The sequence below is a fragment of the Dendrobates tinctorius genome, unplaced genomic scaffold (genome assembly GCF_039654945.1).
Source record: "Dendrobates tinctorius isolate UK_male_01 unplaced genomic scaffold, ASM3965494v1 ptg000060l, whole genome shotgun sequence".
NCBI lineage: Eukaryota > Metazoa > Chordata > Amphibia > Anura > Dendrobatidae > Dendrobates > Dendrobates tinctorius.
This window is the reverse complement of record NW_027361728.1, coordinates 62,185,901-62,209,063: the sequence shown is the minus strand read 5'-3', so window position 1 is coordinate 62,209,063 and position 23,163 is coordinate 62,185,901. Positions and strand designations below refer to the sequence as shown.

Genomic DNA, 23,163 nt, shown 5'->3' with positions numbered 1-23,163 from the left:
AGTTTGTTGTTCCTCTCCCCAATGAAATTTATATTTCTTTCTAGTCACTTTATACAATGGAGCTAGCAACTGTCCCAAATGAGGTATATGTTGTCTCCAAAATCCAAACAATCCAATATATGATTGAGTTTCATGCTTAGATTTAGGAGTAGGGAAATTGATGATTTTCTGTTTAGCTTTTGGCAAGATTTCCCTATGTCCTTTGTTCCACTGAATTCCTACAAATTTTACAACTTGAGACGATCCTTGGACCTTGGCATCATTAATCTCCCATCCTTTGTTTCACATGTGAGATATCAATTTATACAACTGTTCCTTCACTGACTGTTCATCATTACCCTGTATCATTATATAATCGATATAATGTGAAAATTGCATTTCACTAGGCAAAGGAAATTCATCCAGGTGTTCTGCCACCGTCCGGTGACAAATAGTACGACTGTGTAGCCATCCTTGTGGCAACCTGGTAAAAGTGTATTGTCTTCCCAACCAGGTAAATGCGAATTGATCTTGAGCTTTTTCCTCTATGGGAATTGTAAAGAACGCATTAGCCAAATCAATCACTGCATACCAGGTACCGCTATGACATTGCACATTTTCTACTATAGTAATAGTGTTCGGTACTGCAGCTGTTAGTGGGGGAGTATATTTGTTCAATTCTCTATAATCCACAGTCATACGCCAGGAGCAATCACTCTTTTTCACTGGCCAGACAGGATTGTTCCAAGCAGTGGTGGTTGTACGCATTACTCCAGCGTCAACCAAATTTTTGATTGTTTCAGTAATTTCCTTATGTCACCCCCCGGAATTCGGTATTGTTTCATAGCTACCATTTTTGTAGCCGGGGGAACATGTATAGGTGGCATTTTCACTTTTCCAACTACCACAGGTCTCATTTGGATTTCACCTGTTCTGACTCCGAAGGAAAATTTTCCGTCAGCCAAATTTAGCGTCATCCCTTTCAAAACATCTATTCCCAATATATATTCTGGTATAGGTACTACTAAAACTCGATAATTCCTTATTGGTAAATTACCCATTTTCAGGGCAATTTGTGTTTGGACCCCAGTGATAACTTGTCCTCCTAATCCTGCAATTTTAATTTTCGGACCTTTGAATTTGTTTGGATTTCCATAAATTAAGGTAGCCTCCACCCCAGTATCAATGCGGGAACCCTTTGTACATTGCCCCCTTTCCAATGGATACTTAAATTTACGTATGGACGTTGATCACTTTTTATCCATACGGGGTCTTGGCTGGCTACCTATGATATCTCTTCATCAGAATTTTTTCCCGTGGCTGCCTCATAGGCATTCCTGCCCCAGCCATCACTTACCCGAGTAACTACTGCTGCAGCCAGTTCCTCCCAAGGATAGACTGTTTTAAAGTCTTCCCATGACACTTTCTCAGGTGCTGTTGGAATTTTAACAGCTTTCTCCTTCTCTTGACCAACTTCTTTTTTAGCATCCACCTTTTTTAGCTGACACTTTCTGCTTATATAATCTCCACAATTCACCTGTCTGTTTTCCATCTATAGATTCTTTACTCATTCCAGCATTCAATAATGCCTGTAACATTTCCCTCCGGGATACCCGATCCGGATTATAGGGTTTCCCTTCTTTCTTCCATTTTGAATTATAGGGTTTACTATTACCTGGGTGTGTTTGGGAGGGATTTTGAGGAGAGGAGCCTGGGCTGCAGCTTTCCAGTCACCCATATCCTGCAACTCCCTCATTCGAGTAATCACACTGCTCACTGGTTCTCCTGTCATTGCCACTGTTAAGGTCAATATCACAGCTTTATATGCAGGAGGAGCAGTCTTTACCAACCGACTCCTCATGCTTGCAGTCATTGGATACTCTGTATATTCTTCTTCTACAGCTAACACTGAAACTGCACTCCACATAGCTTCTTCTTTCAATCTTTCAATACCATCACGGAGAGTATACCATGGTTTATCATTGACTGGTATGTCAGCCTCCGTAGGATATTTATCCATTATAGCTCTGACTACAATAATTACAATATTTTGCAATTGTTCTTGATTCTCCTTGAAATAGTTTTTGAAATATCTCTGGATCACAGGATCCCGGGAAAGAAACAAATTTAGTGATGTCCTGAAAATCTAGTTTTATCCCTGTTCCTCCAAAATCATGCATCTTAACTTACCAAGCAATTTCTGACTCTCCTGGCCTTTGTTTAAACTGAGTTAGAATGCTGTCTACCTCATTTTGAGTATAATCTTCGGTGGAGACTCTGGTTCGGGTATGGGGGACACTTCGGTCTACCATAAGGGGTTGTCTGTCAGCCTCAAATTGAAGCTGGCCTGCTGCATCATGGGCTTGTTCCCGGATTATTTCATTTTCCGTGCGTTCCATACGCCTTTGCATTGGATTAGCTTTTACTTTTGATGAACCCTTTGGGGGATCAATAACAGGGGCTGGTGGGTTCTCCCAGTCATCTGAAGAAGAGGTATCCCACACATCCCCATCCCATTTATCCGGGTCCCAATTTACAGATGCAGTGGCTATGCTTTTATAAACTTTTTCTTTGTTGATTTTTCCTTTCCGCTTACGATATTTATTTTGAGCAACCTTTATAGCAGCTTTTTCTGCTACATTCTGATAGTGTTACAACTTATCTTTAAGCAGACGGGTATTACAATCCAGCACCACTTTCTGCCCTCCTAACTCTATCACTTTTTGTTCCAACTGAGAACATTTTCTCTGCATCTGTTGATTCCTCTCATGCATCGCGCGATATGCACTGAGCAGGATCCAGGTTCGTCGCTCAAGCGACACTACATCACCCGCCTTTGTGGGGACCCCCCTGAGTACTTCAACAACATCAGTGGGTTCACTACCTTTGAGCTTACGCGACCATTGTTCTGCTAGCCCAGAGCTACTCAATTCATGTGCCAGTATATCGTAGGGTGCCGTGGTCCAGCCAGGCACCTCAACAACATCATCTTGTTTTTCTTTTCATTTCCTAAACATTGTCACTATTATTGGCAAAAAAAAAAGTCTTAGTTACTCACCGGTTAACTGTGTTTTTCGGAGTCCATGACAGCACCACCTGAGAGGGGATCCGCCCTTCAGGAACAGGAAACCTACAGATACAAAAGGGCGGCACCTCTCCCACGCATCAGTTGGATTACAGAGCACAAGAGGACCACAATGGTTAATAGCATAATTTATATACATTACTTTTACACAACTATTCCTTACCATTGTACATACAAGAGGAAGAAGTGCACACCCAAACTAAAGGGAGGGAATATACGGGTGCTGTCATGGACTCCGGAAAACACCGTTAACCGGTGAGTAACTAAGACTTTATCGGTCGTCCATGACAGCACCACCTGAGAGAATTACAGAGAGTAAAACTATTTAGGGAGGGACTACAGCCTGCAACACCCTTATACCAAAGGAGAGGTCTGTGGAAGCACCCAAGTCTAACCTATAATGACTATAAAAGGTGCTCGGAGAGGACCAAGTAGCCTCCTTACATATCTGGTCAATGGAAACTTCTGATCTCTCGGCCCACGAGGTCGCCATGGCTCTGGTGGAATGCGCCCTCAGCTTCCGGGGTGGCAACCTGCCTTTTGAGGTGTATGCTATTGAGATCGCTTCTCTAATCCACCTGGCTAGTGTATTTTTTGACCCTCTACAACCTTTCCTAGGGCCTTGATGGGAGACAAACAGGGCATTATCTTTTTTCCAGGGATCGGTAACTGCCAGATATTCTATGAGGCATTTCCTAACATCCAAGGTGTGAAGTTTCTCTTCCTTCTCATTAGCTGGATTAGGGAGGAAAGATGGAAGGACTATCTCCTGTGTCCTATGAAAGCTGGAAACTACCTTAGGTAAATACGCCGGATCAGGTCTGAGTATTACCCTATCGTCCTTGAACTGTATATAAGGAGGACGTCTAGATAATGCCTGGATGTCGCTTACCCTACGAGCTGAGGTTAGAGCTACCAGGAAGGCTACTTTGAGGGACAGGTTTTTTATGGAAGCTGATGAGATAGGTTCCGTCATAGCCGTGAGGACTAGGTTCAAGTCCCACGGCATGAATCTATCTTTCGCTATTGGCCTGGATCTACCTGCTGCCTTAATGAATCTACTGATCCAGTAATTACCCACGATGTTGCAGCTAAAGAGGGCCCCCAAGGCTGATACTTGTACTTTAAGGGTACTAGTGGAGAGCCCCATATCCAGACCTTTCTGAAGAAACTTTAAGATTTGGTTTACAGGTGCCGAACCGCCAGCGACCACTCCAGAGTTCTGCAGGAATTTTTTCCAAATTCTGACATAGATTTTGGTAGTGATGACTTTTCTACTTTTAAGTAGGGTGTTAATCAGGTCTGGGGAGAAGCCTTTTTCTCTCAGCAGTGTCCGTTCAAACTCCACGCCGTCAGATGTAGGCCAGCCACCTGAGGATGGAACACTGGGCCCTGGGATAGGAGATCCGGGATGTCCGGATGGACCCAAGGGTCGGACACCGACATGGTCCTGAGGCAAGAAAACCAAGCCCTCCTGGGCCAAAATGGAGCGATAACTATCACCCTTGCTCTGTCTCTCCTGATTTTCTTCATCACCAAGGGTAGTAGCGATAGGGGAGGGAAGGCGTATGCTAGTCTGAAGTCCCACTTTATCAGAAAGGCATCTACCGCCAGGGGGTTCTCTCTGGGATTTAGGGAGCAAAATTGTTTTAATTTTCTGTTTTCCCTGGTAGCGAAGAGGTCTACCTCTGGTTGTCCCCATTTTTGTACAATCAGGTCGAAGATGGAGGTGCTTAGGGACCATTCTCCTTGTTTTAGTGGATTGCGGCTTAGGAAATCTGCTGTGATATTTTCCTTCCCTTTTATATGTAGAGCTGTTAAAGATTGAAAATGCTGCTCTGCTAGCCGGAACAACCGTTCTGCCACATTCGTCAGGGGTTTGGAACGAGTCCCGCCTTGGTGGTTGATATAAGCCACGGTGACCTGATTGTCGGATAACACTCGCACATGATGGCCCTGTAGATACACAAGTAGCTCCTTAGCTGCCTGCTCTACTGCTGTCAACTCTTTCAGGTTAGATGACATTTCTATCTGATGATGCTCCCATAGGCCCTAGACTAGGATCTCCCCCATATGAGCCCCCCAACCGGTAGGGCTAGCATCCGTGGTGATTATGCGGGATATGTCATACTCCCAGGGGACCCCTTTGGATAAATTATCCTTGTCTAGCCACCACTCTAGGGACTCCCTTGTGTTTCGGGACAAGGTTAGCTGGCCCTCTAAGTAACCCTCAAGGATTCTTTGATGCCTTAAGACCTCGCCCTGTAGTGTTCTTGAATGAAACTGGGCCCACTGGACCGCCGGGATACAGGCCGAAAGGGAACCCAGAAGGGACATGGCTTTCCTGAGGGACATGGTGGGGTTATTGCAAGCGTTCAGGACCTGATAGTGTAGGCGAACAAGCTTCTCCGGGGGCAGATGGCATTCCTGTTTCTCAGAATCTAGGATCAGGCCCAAGAATTGTTGGACTCTCGCCGGCTGTAACCGACACTTTTTAATGTTAAGCAGCCATCCTAACCCCTCTAGGGCAGACATTGCCCTTTGTAGCTGTTCCAAACAATGTTTTGCCGTTTTCCCTACGATCAGGAAGTCATCTAAGTAGAGGATCACAAGAATGTCTGATTCACGTAGATGGGCCATAACTTCCGCTACTACTTTGGTAAACACACGGGGAGCGACTGCCACCCCAAAGGGGAGGGCTGCATATTGGAAGTGTTGTAATCAAGGGAATAGCGTGCACTCAAGTCTTATTATAGAGGTGCAGGTGTAACGGACCTGTAGGTCCTATTACCAATAATAATATAGAATCACCGCACACTCAGAGAAATATATTGCCAGCAAGTGTTCATTTTATTATGTACAAAACATGTGGGAGCCAAAGAATATAAAGCACTAGATAGAAGCGATATATAACGACGTTTCGGCTCTGCCCGAGCCTTTATCAATTTATCGCTGCAAAAATAGAGAAAAAATGCATCAAAACATATACAGAGATCAAATAGCAATTACAGAAAAAACGGAAAAGAGAATATACAACACCAAATAAACATCACATTATCCAAATATAATACAGTGATAAAAAACATATATACATATATACATAGGATTTATATTACTTTCACAGAGAATATGGATGTACGAAGCTGGAGCAAAGCCCAGAAAACTAGTACCAAACTCAATAGAATAAGGGGAATAGGGGGAAAGAAAAGGATTACCTGAATCCGTTTTCAAATCTTTTGAATAGATTGTAAGAGAACTCCCGAGAGAATAGCCCAAGTAAATCGGCTGAAAGGAATTCGTCAACATCATGGTTAGTGATAATAGAAAAAAGAAAAAATAAATAAAGTTGTAACCGTAGTTATTATAGTTTGGTTATCTGTGTATGACATAAAGAACATCAGCATTATGGGGAGAAAAGCATAGCTACCATCTTTGTGATAAGGAGACCTATGCTCCTATTGATCAAGTATATGGTAATGCCAACAAAAGATATATTATCGTCTGGATAGTATAATGAGTATAATGAATTTAATAAGTCCACATAAGATGGCCATGTTAAACCCGCGCTCTTCACATTACTATGTGTGTTGCGCATAATGTGCAGAATCAGTAAATCCGCTATGTAATAGCGCTGTAATATAGATGTTATTTGGTGGGAGGGTTACCTTAGATTATAGTGCTGCAAAGCGGCGCTCCCGCGCCTGGCTGCAATGGCGTCATGCTGTAGCACTCAGTATGTGGCTGTATTTATATGGGAGCCCAGGTGGCCGCATCAGGCCGGAAGTGAAACCCCTGAACCGGAAGTGACGTCGCGCTGTCTGAATATAGACACTGCGCATGTTTGTGGTGGTTGCCAGGGTGATCAGCAGATTGGGGTCCCTGTAATTAAACTGATAGCGCCGAAAATTGTGTGTAAAGTGCGTAGAGGCTATAATTGTAAGACATGTGGGCAGCATAGTATTGTAAAAGAATAATAATAAGAAGAGTTAATATATAAGCAGGCATATGGAAAACCATGAAAAAAAAAAAAAAAAAAAAAAAAAATGAAAAAATGAGTAACATAAAAATGGTAAATAAGCGATAGTGAAAATAAAGATAAAAATATAAATGAAAATAAAAATAAAAACAACAATAAGGAATGAAAAAATGAAAAAACAAAAATAAATAAACAAAATTAAAAACCAACAATGTTGCCGTCTATACGCAACTAGTTAAATATGCATGCATTGTATATAAGGTTATGAAGAAAATAAAATATGAAAATTGAAAAGCAAAAAATAAAAAGTAAAAAATAAAAAATCAAAATAAGAGTCCAGTGGGCGGAGCAAAACTCACCTAGGGTAATAGCATGTTAGCGAGTCTGAAAAACAACAGAAGAAGCAGGAAAAAGGTTATTAGCAGTTATAGGAGCCAGTCTATCTCCCTATTCAGCCCCTTAGGGGCTAGAGTGTCTAACTTGTGTATCCAATAGGTTTCCCTCTCTCTTAATAATTTAACATGGTCGCCCCCTCTCCGTGGGCGTGGTACATGCTCGATTACCTGAAATTTTAATTGTGCCACTGAATGTCGATGTTTAGTGAAATGTTCAGGTAAAGGTAACCAGTTTTTTTGACACCTAATTGTTGATTTGTGGCTGGCAATGCGGTCCTTAATATGCTGGGTTGTTTCCCCTACGTAGAGGAGGCCACATGGGCATTTGACTAGGTAAACCACAAAATTCGAATCACAGGTATAGTAGCCACGTATAGGGAAGGATTTACCTGTCCTTGGATGAGTAATGCTGTCCGACCTAATCACATTCGAACAGGCTGCACAACTCAGACAAGGGAATGTGCCGCAACGGCGAGGGGCAAGTAGCCTCTGCGTAGTTGTTGGAAGTTTACTGCCTATGTCAGCCCTAACCACTTTATCGCGAATATTCGTAGGGCGTTTAGTGCAGATTAAAACTGGTGCTTCAAAAGTGCCGACGTCAGGGTAAGCCTTAAAGAGAAGGGGCCAGTGTTTTTTGATAATAGAATAGACTCTGGGCATTAGTGGGTGGAAAGTATGTACAAATGGGATTCTTTCTTTTGCACATGTCCTCGGTAGAGGAGATGGAGGGGTTAATACCCGTTGTTTTTCAGCCTCAAGTAGTTTTGCTGGATAGCATCTGTCCTTAAATTTTTTTGTCATAATATCAAGTTTCTCATTACGAGTGTCATGATCAGAGACGATACGTGCCACCCTATTGAATTGTGAGCGTGGAAGACTATTCTTGGTGGCCTTTGGGTGACAACTTGAATAGTGTAGGAGACTGTTGGTATCCGTTGGTTTACAGTATAAATCCGTGGAGAGATTCCCCTCACTATCTTGTAGAACTTTTGTATCCAGAAAAGGGACTGGTTCCATATTAAAATGTAGTGTGAACTGTAACTCTGGACGGATGGAATTGAGGTACAGGTAGAAATTATGTAATGATGATGTGGTTCCTGTCCAAATAAAAAAGATATCGTCGATATAGCGGTGATATTCTATGGCATATTGTAAGAAAAGATCATTACAGAACACATGATTGGTCTCGAAATAGTTCATGTATGCATTAGCATACGCCGGCGCTATATTCGCGCCCATCGCAGTCCCGCACTTCTGTATATAATAGGTATCCTCGTATAAAAAGTAGTTCTCATGTAATACAAGACTGAGAAGATCTAGACAAAACTGTATTGAGTCAGTTGACAGTTCTGAGGAATTGAGTAGAAATTTTGCAGCTTCAATCCCTTTGTCATGGGTGATTGAAGTGTAGAGGCTATTGACATCGAGGGTGGTGAGAATACTGCCCGGGGGTACCTTGCCTAGCTGTTGAATGATATTTAGGAATTGACCCGTATCTAGAAGGAAGGATCTGGTCTGTTTAACCAGGGGTGTGAATATTTTCTCGAGAAAGATGGATAGTGGGGATAGAACAGAGTCGGTAGATGCGACAATCGGTCTGCCTGGCGGATTTTCTAGAGATTTATGTATCTTAGGAAGTATATAAAATACTGGTGTAATTGGATGGGGGTTCACAAGGAAATTAGCAGTTTTTTGATCAATTATGTGACGGTCCAAGTATGTATTAGTGAGGTTCCTAATCTTGTGAGTGATAGTGGAAACCGGATCCCTAGGAATAACCTCATAAGTGCTGGTATCAGATAGTTGTCTATACACTTCCCTGTTGTAATCCATGTAGTTCATGACAACTAAGGCACCGCCTTTATCAGCCGGTTTAATAATAATGTTCTTATTGGTGTTAAGGGAGCTAAGAGCCTGTTTCTCAGCAGGTGATAGATTGGAGTGAGTAGGGAAGAGACCGAGTTGTGCCTGGTGGGACAGCATTTTAACCTCCCGGTCCACTAGGGAAATAAATGTCTCCGTCGCATGGTATGTGCAAGGAGGGCAAAATTTACTTGGACTGCGAAGACCAAGTGTAGAGATTGACAATTCCGGAATCTGAACATCACCCGATACAGGAGATCTCTCACCCATAGGGTTAGGAGATATGCCAAAGTGGGTTTTAAGTCTCACTGTCCGGTAAAACCTCTTGAGATCCTTCTCAAGTTGAAATGCATCCCACTTAGGAGTGGGGCAGAAAGAAAGTCCCTTCTGAAGCAACGAGAGCTCAGGGGGAGAGAGGAGATAGTCCGAAATGTTGATCACCAGGTCTGATATCGCATCTGGTGTCTCACCTGTGAACGCGTTGCCATTCTTTCTCCTGCCTCGCCTGGTGGGTCTGTGGTTCGCGGGTCCCCTCGACGGCCCCGTCCTAAAAAACGTTGTCTGCCAGAATTCATGGAGGAATCGCTTCCGGAACTGAAGGACCCATTTCCACGTTGGTAACGGGATCTGCGCCAATGGCCCGTAGTAGCGGATGTATCGTTCCATCTGTATACTCTGTTCATAGAATAATCGTCTGAGTCACGTTGAAACTTCTGTCTCTTACGTTCCTGTAGAGACTTTTGATGTTCGGACAGGATTTTATCGGTTTTGGATTTCAATGATGACCACTCAGTTGAGGAAATAGAGGTGGAAAGTTGCGCTTCAATGGCCTGTATATTCTGCTTAGTTTCCACAATAGCCCTCTGAAGATATTCTACTGTCAATATAATGATGTCTAAAGAACACTTGTTGAGTATTTTTTTATATTTATCACAATACTCTGTATTATCAGAGAAGAGAGTAGGGCGGAGATTGCTCCTGAGTCCCCTAGGAATTTTGCTCTGTCTATGGTATTCAGCTAATGTGGTACAATGCAGGTCATATGAAATTAGTTTGCGTTTTGCTTTTTCGTAATCTCTAGTCCTTAGTTCTTGGACCGGAGTTCTCAAAAATTCATTGGAACTAGTAACTTGAGCCAAGATATTGGAACAAGTGGCCAAATCATATGCAAACGTGTCAGTAGACATGTAGAAGTAGGGAATAGACTGGTGCAAACGCCAATATAACAACGTAATCAAGGGAATAGCGTGCACTCAAGTCTTATTATAGAGGTGCAGGTGTAACGGACCTGTAGGTCCTATTACTAATAATAATATAGAATCACCGCACACTCAGAGAAATATATTGCCAGCAAGTGTTCATTTTATTATGTACAAAACATGTGGGAGCCAAAGAATATAAAGCACTAGATAGAAGCGATATATAACGACGTTTCGGCTCTGCCCGAGCCTTTATCAATTTATCGCTGCAAAAATAGAGAAAAAATGCATCAAAACATATACAGAGATCAAATAGCAATTACAGAAAAAACGGAAAAGAGAATATACAACACCAAATAAACATCACATTATCCAAATATAATACAGTGATAAAAAACATATATACATATATACATAGGATTTATATTACTTTCACAGAGAATATGGATGTACGAAGCTGGAGCAAAGCCCAGAAAACTAGTACCAAACTCAATAGAATAAGGGGAATAGGGGGAAAGAAAAGGATTACCTGAATCCGTTTTCAAATCTTTTGAATAGATTGTAAGAGAACTCCCGAGAGAATAGCCCAAGTAAATCGGCTGAAAGGAATTCGTCAACATCATGGTTAGTGATAATAGAAAAAAGAAAAAATAATTTTTTATTTTTTTTTTTTTTTTTTATTTTTATTTTTATTTTATTTTTCATGGTTTTCCATATGCCTGCTTATATATTAACTCTTCTTATTATTATTCTTTTACAATACTATGCTGCCCACATGTCTTACAATTATAGCCTCTACGCACTTTACACACAATTTTCGGCGCTATCAGTTTAATTACAGGGACCCCAATCTGCTGATCACCCTGGCAACCACCACAAACATGCGCAGTGTCTATATTCAGACAGCGCGACGTCACTTCCGGTTCAGGGGTTTCACTTCCGGCCTGATGCGGCCACCTGGGCTCCCATATAAATACAGCCACATACTGAGTGCTACAGCATGACGCCATTGCAGCCAGGCGCGGGAGCGCCGCTTTGCAGCACTATAATCTAAGGTAACCCTCCCACCAAATAACATCTATATTACAGCGCTATTACATAGCGGATTTACTGATTCTGCACATTATGCGCAACACACATAGTAATGTGAAGAGCGCGGGTTTAACATGGCCATCTTATGTGGACTTATTAAATTCATTATACTCATTATACTATCCAGACGATAATATATCTTTTGTTGGCATTACCATATACTTGATCAATAGGAGCATAGGTCTCCTTATCACAAAGATGGTAGCTATGCTTTTCTCCCCATAATGCTGATGTTCTTTATGTCATACACAGATAACCAAACTATAATAACTACGGTTACAACTTTATTTATTTTTTCTTTTTTCTATTATCACTAACCATGATGTTGACGAATTCCTTTCAGCCGATTTACTTGGGCTATTCTCTCGGGAGTTCTCTTACAATCTATTCAAAAGATTTGAAAACGGATTCAGGTAATCCTTTTCTTTCCCCCTATTCCCCTTATTCTATTGAGTTTGGTACTAGTTTTCTGGGCTTTGCTCCAGCTTCGTACATCCATATTCTCTGTGAAAGTAATATAAATCCTATGTATATATGTATATATGTTTTTTATCACTGTATTATATTTGGATAATGTGATGTTTATTTGGTGTTGTATATTCTCTTTTCCGTTTTTTCTGTAATTGCTATTTGATCTCTGTATATGTTTTGATGCATTTTTTCTCTATTTTTGCAGCGATAAATTGATAAAGGCTCGGGCAGAGCCGAAACGTCGTTATATATCGCTTCTATCTAGTGCTTTATATTCTTTGGCTCCCACATGTTTTGTACATAATAAAATGAACACTTGCTGGCAATATATTTCTCTGAGTGTGCGGTGATTCTATATTATTATTGGAAGTGTTGGACTGACCCATCCAGCTGAACCACCACTCTGAGAAACCGCTGATGAGCTGCATGAATGGGAATATGGTAGTAAGCGTCCTTTAAATCTAACACCACCATAAAACAGTTTTGAAACAGCAATTTTATTGTTGATTTAATTGTCTCCATCTTAAACGGGCGTATGACCAGGAATTCGTTGAGGGATTTAAGATTTATTATAGTCCTAAAGGACCAGTCTGGTTTACGGACCAGGAACAGGGGGGAGTAAAACCCTTTCCCCGTTTCTCCCTCTCGGACCACCGTTAGGACCCTCTTGCGGCAAAGATCATGCACCTCGGCCTCCAGAGCAGCTTGTTCTGATGTGGAACACCTGAGCGGGGTGACCTTGAATCGATCTTGGGGAACCCGGGTGAATTCTAGGCGTAGACCCGCAGCTATCACCCCCAGTATCCATTTACTATTGGAAATCATGGACCAGGCTGGGTAGAAGGCAGCTAGTCTCCCCCCTACTGGAGCAACTAGTCATTGGGGCGGTTTTTTAGTGTCACGTGCTGGACCTTCTTGGCGCCCCCCTTCTCCGAACATGAAACCTGTACCTCTCCTTCTTTTGTCATCCCATCTGCCCTGATCTCTGGACGGCCTTCTACGGAAATAGCCTTTCCTGGTAAAGGGACGTCTGTAAGAAGGATTCGGTAGACTGGGGAACTTCTTTTTATCATCCCCGGCTTTCTCTAAAAGTTCATCCAAGACGGGGCCAAACAGATATTCACCCTCACATGGAATGGAGCAGAGTCGTGATCTGGCCTGGATATCTCCCGGCCAGCATTTTAACCAAAGGGCCCTTCGAGCTGCGTTAGATAAACTCGCAGTTCTAGCTGCCATCCTCGTAGAGTCCGCTGAAGCATCAGCCAAAAAAGCTGCCGCACTTTGGATGATTGGCAGCGTTTTCCGGATAGATTGCTGTCCCACAAGGGTTGCCGTGACGTGGCGGGATGGCTTGTACATTATTTTGATCAAAATTATGTTTACTAAATACCATTATTATTACCTTTATGCATTATTTGCAGTATACATTTTTTACTTTTTAGTTCAGGATATTTGTGTTTTTGCTTTTTGTTTTCTCTGGTTAATGGTCATGTGTTGATATGCGCTTACATTGTGCATACACATTAACTTACTATTCTCAGTTCAGATTTGTTTTTTATTCATTTCATTGTGCATTCAGTGCATATATGGGTGTGACCGCCCTCTTTCTGAGCTGGGAAAGCCATCCAGTCTGGCCTACACTGTTACTAGTGGTTCAGCCGCTCGACCCTTGTTCACATTCACGCCACTTGGCAAGTGAGAAGGTTTTAAATACTAGAGTAGGGACTGTCCCACAAGGGTTGCCGTGACGTGGCGGGATGGCTTGTACATTATTTTGATCAAAATTATGTTTACTAAATACCCTTATTATTATTACCTTTATGCATTATTTGCAGTATACATTTTTTACTTTTTAGTTCAGGATATTTGTGTTTTTGCTTTTTGTTTTCTCTAGCTGCCATCCTCGTAGAGTCCGCTGAAGCATCAGCCAAAAAAGCTGCCGCACTTTGGATGATTGGCAGCGTTTTCCGGATAGATGCTCTTGAGACTCCGTCCTTTAGTTGGGAATCCAATTGGTCTAGCCAGACCATCATGGATCTGGCCGTACATGTGGCAGCTATCGCTGGTCTTAGAGCACCTGCTGACATCTCCCATGTTCCCTTAAAAAATGAATCCGCTTTCTTATCTAGCGGGTCTTTTAAGGAAGCCATGTCGTCAAAGGGTATGGAGGATTTTTTTGAGGCTTTGGCTACTGCCGCGTCCAGCTTAGGGACCTTATCCCATCTGTTTACCACTGGGTAGTCAAACGGGTACCTCCGCTTGAAGGCAGGAGGTAAGGAGCCCCTTTTTTCAGGTCTCTTCCATTCCCTATCTATTAGGCTCTGGACCTTATCATTTAATGGAAAGGCCTTCCGCTTCCTGGGATCTAGACCCCCGAACATCACGTCCTGAGCTGAAAGTTCTGGCTTTGTGTCTGCTACCCCCATGGTGGACCTTATTGCTTTAACTAGCTTATCCATCTGGTCTAAGGGGAAGCAGAATCGACTCGAGTCTTCCTCCTAAGAAGAAGTGGAGGCCGGGGAATCTGAGGAGTCATCGATCTTTAGGGCGGTCGAGGACTCAACCTGAGAAACTAAATTCTCTTCCCCTAGAAGAATCCTTTTTAGATAGGGCCTTTATCTCTGTCCTGATTATCTCCCTCAGGCTTGTGGTGAAGTCCGGCATTTCTTACGCTACCTGTATGGACGGGGGAGAGTGTAAGGGCCTGTCAATCTACCCCTGGGCCAACGTCCCCTTCCACCCCTACCGTTTGTCTCACGCATGGCTGACAACTTTTTAGGGTGGCCGTCCGGCAAGGGGCAACTACAGAGAGCACATTCCCTGTGCTTCTGTTTTCCCGTAGCTTTCCTCCCCTGCGAAAAAAACATAAGGGAACACTGCATCAGGGTACATTCACGGAGATCTCTTACCCATGCAGATGAGGCAGGTACCAGATCACGGAGGTAGGCAGGAGGGTCCTTTAGCCTGGGGGAACTTCTGTGGCTTTGTTCGCCCGTCCGTTTCTTCTTCTGCTGGCCACTTGCATGCGGTTTCACTGTGGCCTGTTTCTGTGGGTACTCCTGCACCTCGTCCAGCTGCTCTATGGGGGCTTCTGTCGTATCCATCGCTGGGCCTTCAGAAGCACCCCAGCAGCGTCACCTCCTGCCTTTTAAGGCCTCCTTGTCCGGGTCAGCAGGGTTCTGGCGTGGCACCTCCCACCCGGGACCCCCCTGCATGCTCCGGTCATCCCCCCCCACCCCGGGCGCCGCCCAGTACCGCCGTGCGCACGCTGGAAGCCGGCCGGCACCCGACTTCCGGTTTCGGCGTCCCCGGCCCCGCCGCGTCACTTCCGCCGCCCGTATGAGGCCTGCGGGGAGCGCGCAGAGGGAGCCGGCATGGCGCCCCCGGCTCAGGCAAGGCCACAGCCCCCACGCGCGCCGACCTACGCCCGCCGACCGGGCGCCACCGCCGGCCTGGACAGGAAGAGAGAACGGACCACAGGGAGAGCGCACCAGGAGGGGCCCGGGACATACATACCCCCTGGTGCCGGCATTATGGAGGCGGCTGTCCACCGGACCCTTGGCTCCACCTGCTCTTACCACCATCGTGGCGACCTACCCGGCCCCACCGTGCTGCTTCCAGGGACCCGAGCTTGACCGAGGTAGGAGACCCCCTCGCTACCTGGGTCGGTCAGCCGGCCTGGGAATCCCTCAACGACTCCATGATGGACGATCTGAAGGAAGTCCCGTCCTCTAGGAACAGGAAACCAACTGATGCGTGGGAGAGGTGCCGCCCTTTTGTATCTGTAGGTTTCCTGTTCCTGAAGGGCGGATCCCCTCTCAGGTGGTGCTGTCATGGACGACCGATAAAAAAGTGCCAACTATATATTTGTGATAACAAAACTGTGTTTAAAGAAAAATCCTGCCGACTACGCCAATTTATGTCTTACCGAGTCAATATGATGGACTTATGGTCCTTACATACATAGCGCTCACTAATATACTGATTAGGCAAGAGACAAGAAGTCTGTGCTCAGTAAAACAATAGTATTTTATTCTATTAAAATCAGAGATATTAATGAATTAACATATAAATTTGCACATGAATTTTAGCAGCACTAGTCTAACATTACATGATCAATACATCATCTATTCATAGAGAAAGTAAGCATCAATATATTACCGGATATTGTAGCATCACTCCTCTATCGGGGGACTCGATTGACGAGGAGGAAATATCCCGTAAAACTCCATCACAGAAGATATGCGTCCATAAGTCTCCTGGAACGTCCCTACTCGCCAGTGGAGATTCCCTCGGTTATATACAAACTGTTCCTAGATATGAATCTAGTCCTGCGCACTACAACTTCTACAAGTAATGTTTACACAAGCTGAACAGCTGCGCAGTGAACATTCCAACTCGTGCTCTGCTCGTGTTACGCAAGCGCTGTATGGTTGTTTTTCACATTCCTTCTGCATGTCCTCATGTACTTAAAGAGGTCATTCAGCGGTCAAATCCCCAGTCTCTGGTAATGTTGTACTGAATACTTTTGAAAAGGAATAATAAGACCCGTGATCACCTACCTACCATCTAGATACCTTTTCTAATATCAATCATACATCATTCATATCACATAAGTATCACAACCCCTCACTGAAAAATCCCTATATAGCGCTCACCAAAATGTACTGGATGGTGAAGCTACACTTTTAGGAAAAAATAGGGGAAGGGGATTTAAGGGATGAAAAGAAAAGGTTGTGAAAAGGCAGTGAGACACACACCACACAGTGCTGCAGCAAGAGGAGCTGCAGCAGCTGCAGTGAATGTGCGCTGCACTGTCTCACTAAGCACCTCACTGAGAGTCAGTGAGGAAAAAGACTGCTTCTGTAACACACAGGGGCTGCTACAGTCACTGAAAAACAATTTCTATCGCTATTAGATCTGAGATCTCTCCCTATCTCCAACAGCAACCCATCCCTATCTGCTTTCACAGTAGAGTGAGGCTAAAATGGCAGGCGCAGCATTTTATACTACCTGATCACACCAGCCAGCCAATCGCAGAGCAGCCCCTAGGTAGCAAGTTTGGACACCTCCTACCAAGCTTAGGGGAGTTGCACAATGTTGTCAGCAATTATTCAGCTCCTGATTGGCTCCACGGTGCGCTCAGAGGCTGAAGGATTATGGGATTTCCGATGTGAAAAAAATATCGGAATTCCTATATCGCAAATATCGGGCCAATTTCCGATATTTCAATATCGGAAAGCTCATCCCTAATAAAGGTAAAACAGAGATAAAGTCTCTGAGTCCTTGTCCTGCAGGCTTCATTGCAAGTAACGCACACAGCGTCCTTAGCTGCTGTTGGAGTTGCACCTCTCTCCCAATACACCACCCAGTTTGAACCACAGGTCCAGGTGTACATCACATGTACTGGTCACGTGATCATGACCTCACTGCAGGTCCTGCAGGGAAAAGGGGTACGTAAGCACTCTCATTGTGAGTGCTCACACAAAACTGGCTCATTGAACTCCGTACATGGCCTCTCAGCACCTAGTGTGCTGCAAACATAAAAACACTCCGGTTTCATATCAGTGATCGCTGCATGCGCAGTGACACGTACCTCCCTTCCTCTACAAAGCCAGTGACTCTGTCACAATACATACACACTGTAGGGGTTTTACTCCCTTAGGTGCAACGGGAGGAAAACAGGAGACTCGTTCCTTTAAAAGTTCATATGGGTTTATTACTTCATAAACCCCTGAAGCACAAACAGAAAATAAACAGCCTTTAGATCAAGCAAAACAAAGTCACAACGTCCATAGCAGGGCTCTGCTCAGTCAGGCCTGTAGACACATGCTGGAGTAGTATCCAGTCCTCAGGCTCGGTCTGGAGCCAAACTCACAGGAGGCCTTCTCCCTCCCAACACACAGACCATGTGCCTAACAGCCTCCATTATATAGGCTGTAACTACACCCAGATGTGAGGAATGTGGGTATCGAGACCCGCCCATGTCTCATAGCTACCTGCAACCCGATCCCAGGTGCAACAAACGAACCTCTTAGTGCTTTCATGCACTAGAGAAAATACTCCGGGTTACGTCACAGACAAGCCATTTCTGTGACACATACCTCCCATCGAATAGGCGACCATTAGCCACACTACAACACACATACTATACCTATATACACACATACATATACCATACATACATGTAGACATACACATATACCATACATACACAGATACGCACACCGGTGCTTAGGAAGGATATAATGGAACTAGAGTGACTACAAAGGAGGGCAACAAAATTAATAAAGGGTATGGGGGAACTACAATACCCAGAGAGATTAGCAAAGCTAGGATTAGGTTTGCCGCTCTGCCCAGTACACCCCTGCCTGCTGGTGCCCCCCTCCACCTCTGGGCCTTAGGGCCCCGCCACACATAGCGACTCACCAGTGATCCCAACAACGATATCATCGTGTCAGGATCGCTGGTGAGTCGCTACATGATCGCTGGCGAGCTGTCAGACAGCTGCACAAGCGACGCCGAGCGCGCGGCGTCGCTGTGTACTTTAGTTACCAGTGCGCTGATGCAGGGAGCTGGTAACTAAGGTACACATCGGGTTTCTGAGTGACGCACGTCCCTTAGATACCCGATGTGTACCTTAGTTACCAGCTGATCGCTGGTCTCCCGCCTGTCACACGCAGCGATGCGTGCTGGCCAGCGGGAGACCAGCGATCAAAGAAATGTCCGGGCCATTCCAAGAGGGCGGGGGGGGGGCGGTCGCTGATCGCTGTCACACAAAGCGATCTCGCTGGTGAGATCGCCGTTGTGTCACAAAACTTGTGACTCAGCAGCGATCTCGCTATGTGTGACAGGGCCCTTAGAGCCGGTTGCACTTTTGGAATATCTGCCCCTGTGGCTTTGCCGTGTCCATAAAAGTCCGGTCTATCAAAATGTAAAATTAATTAGCCCAGTAATTGTTTTAAAATTGCAACATGTTCGTCACCACTTCTCCCTGAAAATATGTCATAAAAAGCATATTTACCCCAAATTGGTATCAACTGTCAGTTCACCACAAAAACAAACAAGACCTCTTGCAGCTCGACTGACATAAAAATGTTATGGGTCTTGGAAAATGGCAACACAAACAAAATATTTTTTTTTTTTTTTTTTTTTTACAAACTTCTGAAAGTTTTTTCACCACTTAAATTAAAAAGAAATGTTATTTTACTATCACCATAATTGTACTGGAAAATGATGTTTACTTGCTCATTTTCACAACATGAAAATGTAAAAGCACATTCCCCAAATTATGGCAGAATTGCATTTTAGTCACAATTTCACTGCAATTGGATTTCTGTTGCGTTTTTCAGTAGATTGTATCACGGAATGAATGGAGTCATTCACAATTAGGGCTCATACTCACACGATTCTTGTGCGAGTCTCTCGCATGAAAACCTGGCACTGCCGCCAGCACTTGGACTGGAGCGTGTGGCTGCATAGAAATACATGTAGCCGCACGCTCCGGTCCAAGTTCCGGCGGCAGTGCCGGGTTTTCTTGTGAAAGACTCACACGAGAATTGTGCGAGACTCTCGCAAGTGAGTATGAGCCCTTACAACTTGTCTTGGAAAAAATAATTCCTCATATGGCTGTGTCTAATGGCTCGTGCAGACAAACGTATTTTCAGTTCGATTCCAACAAAACATCGGATCTCACTCGGACCACTTTTATTCTATGGGGCTGCTATTTACTTGTCCATTTTTTTTCCACCGACAGTGTGTGTCCAAACAAAAAAAAAAAAAAGAAATCCGCTGCATACCCGAGTTTGATCAGATATTCAGATCAGCCATGCAAGTCATTGAGTCCATGGAAATCACCACGTCAGACTGCACTCCGATGACATCAAAGTGCCGTTCGATTTCCACGCACTCATAGAATGGAGAAGATTGAGATTTTTTTTCTCCAGTTTCTCTTCTTCCGAGAGAATCAGATCACACTATGGTCACACTCTGACCAGAGATTGATCAGTGTCATTTGCATAATCGGCCCAATTCTCTCGGACGAGAGAATTTATGGCCATCTACGCGAGCCTTAAAGGAAGAATAAAAAAATATGGTTCTTGAAAGGAGAGAAAAAAAAAAAAAAAAAATCCCCCAGTACTTATAGAGGACCTGTCAATGGGGCAAAAATGGGACGGTGTTTGCTCTTTTATTAATGATATTATTTTATTTATTATTAGCAGTGGAAATATAATAAAATGCACATCTGGCTACTTTTGACCTGGCGCTAGGCCATCTTTAAAGCTATGTGCCCACGTAGCGTTTAAATCCGGACACTGAAAACCGGACTCCTTCCCAGAAATCGCGCCATTTTTTCCGCGCGATTTTACCGCGATTATGTTGGCGATTTTGCCGTGATTTTCGCGTGTGATATTCAAGCACTTTCCAAGCGATTTGAAGCATCGCTTGGAAAGTGATTGACAGGCTGGTCACACTCGTCAAACATAGTGTTTGACAAGTGTGACCAGCTTTTTACTATTGAGGCTGCCTATGCAGCCTCAATAGTAAAAGATAGAATGTAAAAAATAAATAAAAAAAAATAAATAAATAAAAATATAGGGGTATATTTACCTTCCAACGTCCCGCGCTGCATTCCCGGGCCTCGACGTTCCCAGTAATGCCTTGCGAGAACTGATGACGGTCTCGCATTGCTATAGCGATCTCACGAGACCGCTAGAGTAACGCGAGACTATGTCATCACAGGACCTTGCCGCAAGGCATTACTGGGAACGCTGAGACCCAGGAATGCAGCTCGGGATGTCGGAAGGTAAATATACCCCGATTTTTTATTTATTTTTTTTTTACAGGGGTATGGTACCCAGGGCCTGGAGGACAGTCTTCTCTCCTCCACACCGTGGGTACCAACCGCACATGAGACGCTTAACTTCATGTATGGTGGGCATAGCCACATGCGGGAAGTAAGCGGTTCTCATGCATTCCTATGGATGCGGAAGCGCAGCAATTCTTTGCAATTCCGCACAAAAGAATGAGCATGCTGCGATTTTTTCCGCGATGTGATTCCGCCGCGGAAAAAAGCGCAGCATTAGCACAGCATGTGCGGAATGCATGGGGTGCATTCTGTACAAGATTTTTAAACGTTTTTGCAGCGTTTTCGCTCCGAAAATCGCGGCACAAACGCTTAAAAATCGCATCGTGGGCACACAGCCTAAAGGGAACCTGTCACCCCCCCAGGGCGTCTTTCAGTTAGAGCCACCTTCAGCAGCACTAAGGCTGCATTCTGTGAAAGTGGCTCTTCTTTTTCTGACCCCCAGTAACGCTGAAATATCGTCTTTTATAACTAGCTCCTCATACCTGTAATGTGTCCCACAGGTATGTTGTGTCCCCCAGTATCAGCCGCCTACCCTCCATCAATCATGCCTGTCTGAGGCCTTGGCGCCACCCACGATCTATCCATCATGATGCCCCGTGCGTCGCTGCCTCCTCTTGATTTGAATCCCGGTGCCTGCGCTGTAACAAGTGTTCTCGGGTATGCGCAGTGTGCGCTGCCCGAGAACCAACATCAGGCTATTGCGCCTGCGCATTGTGGAGACCCCAGATCCCACCCCGCAGTGTTATGATGTATTCACACTGCGGGGCTGGGGCCTCTGCAACACGCAGGCGCAATAGCCTGATGTCGGTTCTCGGGCAGCGCGCATGCCCGAGAACACTTGTTACAACGCAGGCGCCAGGATTCAAATCAAGAGGAGGCAGCGACACACGGGGCATCATGATGGACATTTCTATGGGATTCACACAAACAGTGTAGCCAAGTCGCACTTGACTTTGCCTGTCTTTGTATAGGGGCTCTGTCTTTAGTCACCCCATCTCATACACATGACGATTCTGACCACCCCTGTAATATATCTCGTATAGGAGCTATACGGGCTACACTGTGTATTGTGCCAATTTCATATGAGTACTGCAGGGATTTCACACTCTTTGGCAGTCATTAGGGTTCACACAGGCAATGCAGTCTGATCCAAACATGGAAAGTTTTATTGCTTTCATTAAGCTTCAGTGGTTACAAAACAAAACAGCCTTTTCTGAGCGCAAAGGTATAACAGAAAAATTAAACAGTTCATTCAGTAGCAGGCAATAAATACATGGGCAGGCTCACCAGTTCAGATTATAATCCCCTCTGTCTCAGGTTCTGGCTGAGACTGCCAACACTAGAGGTCTTTTCTCCCTCCCACACATGGACAGACCTAAGGCAGCTCAGCTGCCTTATATAGGACCTGGAAAACCTGGACTGGAGATATGGGAGCAACCATCCCCACCCAAGCTCTTTTGGTCGCTCCTAAACCCCGGACCAAAGAGGACTTTACCTCTTGCGTTCATATGTTACAGATATTTTTTTAAATGTCATGTTCTTATGGAATCTGTGACATTTTCCATCAGGTATCACATTACAGATGTATAATATAGTTTTATGCTGCACCTTGGTAATATGGCACCACTGTGCTGTTTGTTATGTGCGTTATTCACACCTCTAAGCCTACTTGGAATAATACAAATGTGTAAGGCAGCTTGGGTAATGGCTGCATGACAACTCACAGACAAACTTGTTGAATGCAATCTGTTCCTTTAAGGGTTTCCATATAAAGCTTATATAAAACAGATTTTTATAGAAATTCTGCAAATAAAAGCCATCAGAATTCATATTTTAGTTCCTGCAGCTGAGTCTCTGGGCTAATATTTGCTAGATGATTGTATGAATTCATTGTATAGATATTCAGTCCAGAGAACCATGTCGGGCACTGCAGTTACTGGGATTGTGCTTTAGGTCTGTGTCCATCTCAGCCATGGATGAAGAACGTGACCACATTGTTCTCACTGCTCATAGTTTATTATGTATGGAAACAGATAAACTGGATTTCTTTTAGTTGTAGGTTACACACGCAGTCAAAAGAAGCATCTGATTGATACCAATTAGCGCATTCTTATAGCTAATAAGTGATGTAGTAATAACATGGTATTATGGGAGTCAGCACCATAGAAAATATCATATTTCACTTCTATAAATATTAAAAGTCATAACACCGAGATATCTTCATTATCAGGACT

At 44.2% G+C, this 23,163-nt stretch overlaps 1 protein-coding gene and 1 long non-coding RNA gene across 3 annotated transcripts in view; one reads left to right on the top strand and one right to left on the bottom strand.

The window, feature by feature from the left end:
• Positions 1-23,163, top strand: part of LEKR1 (leucine, glutamate and lysine rich 1) — a 268,864-nt gene that overhangs the window by 104,583 nt on the left and 141,118 nt on the right. The window lies entirely within an intron of this gene.
• Positions 5,892-22,281, bottom strand: LOC141092651 (uncharacterized). Its single transcript, XR_012232864.1, has 4 exons — positions 22,217-22,281; positions 7,400-7,424; positions 6,280-6,349; positions 5,892-6,016 (listed from the first exon to the last, which is right to left on the bottom strand). It is a non-coding gene; the product is annotated as an uncharacterized lncRNA (long non-coding RNA).